The 8,013-nt window shown below is 35.6% G+C and overlaps 1 long non-coding RNA gene across 7 annotated transcripts in view; it reads right to left on the bottom strand.

Moving 5' to 3' along the window:
• Positions 1–5,823: 5,823 nt before the first annotated feature.
• The window catches only part of LOC114273823 (uncharacterized), a 36,923-nt gene continuing 34,733 nt past the window's right edge, over positions 5,824–8,013 (bottom strand). For all 7 annotated transcript variants that reach the window (XR_014361731.1, XR_014361730.1, XR_014361732.1 and 4 more), the window contains one exon: positions 5,824–6,155. This is a non-coding gene — a long non-coding RNA (uncharacterized LOC114273823). The remainder of the gene's footprint in view (positions 6,156–8,013) is intronic.

The raw sequence follows: 8,013 nt of genomic DNA, 5'->3' as shown, positions 1-8,013 counted from the left end.
TTAAAATTTATAGAGGCAATTGTCAAAGGGTTCAAAACATACTTTTCTCTCGTTCAACTCGTGATTCTTTTGCAATTTCAACTCGTGATTCTTCTGCAATTCTGCATCATCGTAGGCCTCTCTTTCACTATACGAAAATGTCCCATACCCCCTGTAGTATTTGACCTTTCTAAAGCTATCATGAGGTATCAATTTACTTCTTTCTACTGAAACTAGCATAAATTCTCACTTTACCTCTCTCCCTTTAAAATTATCACACGGTATTACTTTACTACCTAAACTATAAAATGATACAATTAAACCCTTCAATAAATATGCTAATTTACTCGTTATTTTGTCTTTGGCATTAATTTTATAAGTTCTACCCATTTACTATAAATGTTACTTTGCTAATAGTTAAATTACACCTAAACATTAAGGCTAAATTTCACTAGTAGTTGAAGATAATGAAATAATTATTACTATCAAGTTTTAATTAAACAATATTAAATTTTTTGTAATTACACACATTATAGAATTAATTCGACAACAAATTAATTAAGAAAATTAAATTGTCGTTAGCTAATGAAAAATATAGTGGCAATCACTTGTTGCTCCAACGAAACCACCGGTGGCATCTCTCTTTAACTCATAAGTTTTCCATTTACTCGCTAGTTTGTCTTTACCTTTAATTCTATAATTTTTACTTCTTTAGTATAAATTTCACCTAAATATTAAGGTTAAATTTCACTATTTAAAGAGAATGAAATTTCACTAGTTGAAATAATGGTATGCTTTATGATAACAATGACAATGATAATGAAGGTGGTGGTAATAGCAATGGTGGCTTTATAATGGTGGTGGTGGTTGTAACAATGACGGTGATGGTGATGATGGTTGCAGCAATATTAGTTATGATTGTAACGATTTTGAGGTCATAATGGTGTATGTTGATTGTGACGCCCTCAAAATAAACCCACAATATACACAATATTGGCATGCATTGATATAAGAAAACGAAACGTTATTCCATTCATCAGAGTATTCTTATTGAAAACATCACATGTAACATCAAAAGTAAATGCCCTACGGGCTTACAGCTTTCCAAGCCAACACTTGGACACAAAATGTGAGTACTAACTCAACTACAAATTAAGCCCTTGGCTTGAGTTTACATGTAAAATCAAATAGCAACTAACTAAAAACAAGTCTTCAAATCCAAATACTTCCAAGCTAAATCCTTGGAGGTAGCATATCACCTGGACCTGAAAATGATGTTCCCGTATAGGGTGAGCCACAGCCCAGCAGAAATATACTAAACCAAATATAAGAATTGACTAAAGCAATAGCATTTGATAGATGGTTAACACTTATAAATCCATTATATCACTGTACCGTTTCATGACAATAATGTCCATGACATGTTTCACTTTCCGTTATTATTCAACTTTCCATTTTTACGGACATGGCTCAGAACCTGGCCAAACTATAACATGAGACTACATCTCACATTACCATTACTTCCAATATCAACAATTCAAATAAGACTAAGGCTCATACTAAAACACTTCCATAAATCAATAAGTACACATAATTGTTGTACTACTACACTTCCAAGAATCAATAAGTACATACATTTGCTATACTAGTGGAGTTCATCCCCTTTCTCCTCCTAAACAGGTTTGAGAGTCCATCTCCTATCTTCCCTTAAACCATGGAGTACATCCCCTATCTCCTCCCAAACAATATGCATATACAATGTATTAAACACTTGTCATATACAATATTCAATCAATACACGTATTTGCTGTATTAATTCAACAGTCATATTCAATGACTCATTCAATGTGATTAGTTTTAGTTTTCCCTAATCAGCATGCAATGTCTACAACAATCACGACTATCCTCCACCGATAGCCCAAAACAGTTATTTCTAAACCGAAAATAAATGTATCAACAAATATAAACTCAACAATTTCACAGGTGAGTGATTAAACTATCCAACTACACCATTTAATCTCATATTTCCCCAAATTTCAAGAATTAAACTTAATTCCACATTTTTCCCTAAATTAATTATACAAATTAATTTATTACAACAATTAGGGCTTTTCCCCATTTCCTCAAAATTTAACCCTAAGGTTCAATTTTCTCAATTTAACACTATCAATGTCATTTTTCATGACTTACAAACATACGATGTTTAATAGATGAAACCCCCCCCCCCCTTTCTAAATTATAAATCAAACCCTAGCTTTTCCCAAAATTTCCAAACAACACCAACATATCAAAAAGACTAAAACTTAGGACAAAGCCTATAAGATGGAGTAGGATATCCCTACTTCGAAGTGAAGAACTCAAATGGAGATGATGACCCAAAATCTAAAGTGCTCCAAACCATCAAACTCTCAGATTAAAACAAAGCCCTCGTGACCCTCTATCCTTTTAACAAAGAACCTAGGATAGAAACACCCTAAAAATAGATGAAACCTAAGAGAGAAGGTGAGTGGAGGGAGAGAAAACACGGACCTAGGGTTTTTAAAACAAAAGAGGATGAAAAAGTGATGTTTAAAACCGCTGCTGCGTATTTATATAAAACAGGCTCGCTTGAGCGAAGGACTGGTCGCTCGAGCGACCAGACACAAGAAAGCCTCGCTCGAGCGAAGAAAGTCTCGCTCGAGCCAAAAACTTGAAGCTTCAGGTCTGCAACCCAGAAGCACGCTCGAGTGACGAAATGATCGCTCGAGCAAAGAAATGCAACTCTCAGGTCTTATGCCCAGACGCAGTCACTCGCTCGAGCGAAGAAACCCTGGCTCGAGCGAAGGACCAAAAACAAAGGGCTCGCTCGAGCGACAAACGGCTAGCTCGAATGAAGGACCAAAATTCTGGGCAGCAACCCTTTGCTCCCAAACACTCCCAACCTGTAACCAACCTGCCCAAAACATCCTATAACTCAAAATTAAGGAATTAAAGGACGACAACAACAAATATATAACAACAGGATCTACGGAACGTAAGTCCAGATACAACAACCAAATGGAAAAAGGCCGGGGTCGCTATCTTGATACTTGTGTATAAATATTTATCAATTCAATTAGCATTAAATAATTATGTAATTTTGTAACGCCCTCAAAATAATAACATCAAACCCAACAAATAAGACATGCGTTGATTTTCAAAAGTTCCACATTCTTTCATTTCCGGAATTCCTTTACATAAGTATTACATGTTAACAACAAAAGCAAATGCCCTACGGGCCTACAGCTTTCCAAGTTAACACTTGGTTACAACAAAAGGAGTACTAGCTCATACACATTAAGCCCTTGGCTTGAATTTACATGTAATACATCAAAAGTAATACGACAAAAGTATGTCCAGTCCTAGCCTCCCAAGCTATGTCCTTGGAGGTGGCATGCTTCCTGCACCTGAAAATGATAATCCCATATAGGGTGAGCCACAGCCCAGTAGAAATATACTAAACCAACCATGAACATTGACTAAAACATTAGCAATTGATAGATGGCCAACACTAATACATTCACATAAATTACACATTTATGCCATACGACTTATGAGTCCAAGTTACTTTTCATTTTCCCTTTTTCAACAGATAAGCATGGTAGCTCTATCATCATTTCAACAGATAAGTATAAAAACTATATCCCACGCTCACAGATAAGCATACAAGCTATATCCACATTCTCAACAGATATGTATAACAACAATATCCCATATACCCAGATAAGCATATAAGTTGTATCCACACTTCACAAGATAAGCATATAAGCTCTATCTTCCACTTTTCTAGACAAGCATAAAAGCTGTATCTATGGAGTTCATCCCCTATCTTCTCCCAACACTATCCGGTTTAGAGGTACATCCCCTATCTTCCCCTAAACCGCGGAGTACATCCCCTTTCTCCTCCTCTACACATAACGTATACAAACACATTGGTTCTATATACAATCTCAATACATACAATTAATGTATTCAATCAACCGTCAAATTCCATGACACATTCCATTGATTAGTTTCAGTTTGCCTAATCATCACGCATTGTCTACAACAATCACGACTATCCTCCACCGATAGCCCAAAGCAGTTATTTCTAAACAGAAAATAAATGCACAATGGATATTCAATCAACATTTTATTTCCTCATTCTTCTCAATTAATTATCCCAATTAATTAAACAATGTAATTAGGTCAATTCCCATAATTAACATTTCAACCCTTAGGTTCCATTTTCATCAACAATTCAACATTCATTCCATTTCTCTATGCCAAACATGCATCTAGGTTTATTATGAATAAAACCCCAACTTTTGTAAAATTACACAAAAGCCCCAAATTTTTAGGAAATTACCAAACCAACCCCAACATCTCAAATACCAAAATTTAAAGACAAAATCCATAGAGAGGAGTAGGGTATCCCTACCTCAAAGTTTGAGCCCAAAAGGAGATGAAGACTCGAAGATCAACTTGTTCCAAATCCCAACTTTTTCAGATTAAAACAAAGCTCTCAACACCCTCTATCTTTTTAACAAAGGCTCTAGGCTAGATTCACACTCTAGGGAGATCAATTCTTAGAGAGAATATAAGTGTAGAGAGAGAAGGTCTCGGATCAAGGGTTTGAAAGAAAAAATAAAGTGAAAAAGTGCAGTTCAAAATCGCTACTGTCCGCTGATATAAAACACTCTCGCTCGAGCGAAGACTTGGTCGCTCGAGCGACCAGACACAGAAACTCTCGCTCGAGCCAAGGAACTCTCGCTCGAGCCAAAAACAAACCAGACCGCTCGAGCCAAGAAAAGCTCGCTCGAGCCAAGAAACACAACTCTCAGGTCCAGATACTGACTCAACTCTCGCTCGAGCGACAAACTCCTCGCTCGAGCGAAAGGCCAAAAATCTGGGCAGCAACACTTGGCTCCCAAACACAACCAACCTGAAACAAGCCTGCCCAACACATCCTATAACTAATTATACAAAGTAAAGAGGATGCAAATACAACAAGGGTAAACCCAGGATCGCTATAAATTTTATGTGAGAAATTCGTCATAACTTAAATGATTTTTATCTTACAAACTCAATTATAATTGGATTCAAATGAATTGGACAAAAGGTACCCGCCTCTTACACCAACGCCGCCAAATTATGAAAATGACTTTTAAATAAGATATACTTTGCAAAAAATATAAAAATTCTCATTTAGAATTATCTTGAGACTATGAAACATGGGTATGTCGATAAACATGTCATACTTGTAGCGGGTAGTTACCGAATTATGAAACTTTTTTCCCACTCAATTTTAAAATTACTATTAGTAAATCAAGTGTAATGAAATTGATTAGGGTAATAAAATTTACAAAATTTCGTGTCGCCAAAAGCTTCAATTGTTTAACTACTAAAATTTTAGTCGCCTAAGGTATAATATTTTTAGTTTTGACTACTAAATATTTAATCACCAAAAGTGTTTTTTCTTTTTTTCCTTTTTTTGGCTAAAGTCTTGTCTTTTATGACTACTAAATATTTAATCGCCAAAAGATTTGTTTTCATTTAATTCTTTTGTTGGCTATTAACTATTTAGTCGCCAAAAGATTTTTTTTCATTTAATTCTTTTTTTAGCTACTAACTATTTAGTCAGTAAAATATTTACTCAAATTTTGGCCACCAATTATTTAGTCGCCAAAAACATCATTTTATGTTTTTTTTAATTAATTTGTCTACCCACAACCTGTATGTATTCCATGCAACTTGTATGAGATATACAAACAAAACAATACATAAATTATCACCCATTCCACAATCTGCATCCATTTCACTTCCAACCATCTAAAAATGAATAACTTTAAATGTCAAATTCCATACAAATCAAGTATGTTCCAATTTAAAATAATAATTTCGTACAAATAATCATACGACAATCATGTCCTTCGTACACAAATATATTTACTACTATGCCAAATGGCCATTTGGCATGGTATAAATTACCATTATATCACGGCAATAATTGTTTGTTCCATGCCAAAAGTATTATGTATCCCGCCAAAAGTATTCTGTACAAGTAATACAAATCCACACAAAAAGCAGAGGACAACAAAAAAGCGAGATTATACAAAAGTGGAAATTGTTCTCCGTACACAGAAATGGAATATCCACAAGTCCATGCCAAAAGCCATCTACAAAAAAAAAAAAAAAATACACTCATTAGTTCCATATAACATTTGAGGATAATGTAACACTGTCTACGGAGAATCTGAGCTGCATTCATGGAAGAATAACATGACTTGTATATATGTTTATAGAGATCCATATATGTAAGAATTCATTCATTCATGGGCCTTCAGGTTGCAAGCAAGAAAAACTAAAAAATGTTGGCGAAATTTATATAATAACCTAATTTCACTTTTTATTTTTTTTTATTTTTATCTCAATAACCAAACAAAGCACCTAGGTTGCATCTTTTGAGCTTTTTTGTTTCATCATTTTTTCATTAATTTGCCAATCTTCCAAGTTCAATCAGTGTGGTAGATGTTTGCATATTGATTGATGGACTCCAATAACATAGCCCCAACACAAGCTTAAATTGTAACAATAGTGTTTAGGGTCTTCTTTCAAGAACTTCATAATTATTTCATTTCATTCACGGATATATATATATATATATATGTACATGTTTATAGAGACATACATAGTGGATTTATGGGTAGTCTTTATTAGTTTGCAAGCAAGAAAAACTGAAATTGGTTAGATTTAGATGAAAAGATTATAGAACAACTTAATTTCACTTTCTTCCTAATCTCAAGAACCAAACAGAGCACTTAGGGTTGCCATCATTGTGAATTTTTGTTTCATCATTTTTCTACCCATTTGGATAATACAACCTACCACATGGCACAATATATATATATATATATATATATGTCACAAAGCTATGGATTTGATTCGCTTTTACAAACCTCTCCCCCAGCTTTTTTTCGACTAAGTTTAAGACATTTTTTATTCTAACTTCCAAGTTACGTGTGTTAATTACATGCTGTTTGTCCCCACAGGTTCTATTTGTCGTGAGGAAGCTGCCTGTGACATCCACAGAGTGGTTCGGGGGTTGTTTTGCATTTTCGCCCCCTGAACGGCTTTTTTCGACTAAGTTTAAGGCGTTTTCAACTCTAACTCCCAATGTACGCGTGCTAATTACATGTCGTCTGTTCTCACAAGTCCTATTTGTCATGAGAAACTTGCCCGTAGCATCCACAGAATGTTTCAGGACTGTTTTGCATTTTCGCCCCTCGAACGGCCTTTTTCCACCAAGTTTAAGGCATTTTCGACTCTAACTCCCAATGTATGTGTGCTAATTACATCCAGTCTGTCCCCGTAGATCGTATTTGTCATGAGGACCTGGCCGTAACATCCATAGAGTGGTTCGGGGGCTGTTTTGCATTTTCGCTTCCCAAACGTTTTTTTTTTACTAAATTTAAGGCCTTTTTTTACTCTAACTCCCAATGTACGTGTGCTAATTACATCCCGTCAGTCCCCACAAGACATATTTGTCACGAGGAGCCTGCCCGTAACATCTATAATTGGTTTGGGGTCTGTTTTGCATTTTCGCCCCCCAAACGCCTTTTTTCGACTAAGTTTAAGGCATTTTTTACTCCAACTCCTAACCTACGTGTGCTAATGACATGCCATCTATCCCCACATGTCCTATTTGTCATGAGGAAGCTGCCCGTGACATTCATAGAGTAGATTGGGGGCTATTTTGCATTTTCGCCCCCCAAACGACCTTTTTCGACTAAGTTTAAGGCGTTTTTTACTCTAACTCCCAATGTATGTGTGCTAATTACATCCCGTCTGTCGCCACAGGTCCTATTTGTCATGAGGAACCAACCTGTAACATCCACAGAGTGGTTCACAGGTTGCTTTGCATTTTCGCCCCCCGAATGCCTTTTTTCGATTAAGTTTAAGACATTTTCGACAGAGTTACGAAAGTAATTGGGACACCATTTCTAAAACCTGGGGATAAATGCAGGCTATTATTCC

The sequence above is a fragment of the Camellia sinensis genome, chromosome 2 (assembly GCF_055761805.1).
Source record: "Camellia sinensis isolate YWXY chromosome 2, ASM5576180v1, whole genome shotgun sequence".
Classification (NCBI taxonomy): Eukaryota; Viridiplantae; Streptophyta; class Magnoliopsida; order Ericales; family Theaceae; genus Camellia; species Camellia sinensis.
Note: the sequence above shows the minus strand (reverse complement) of the source record. Positions and strands in the feature narration are given on the sequence as shown.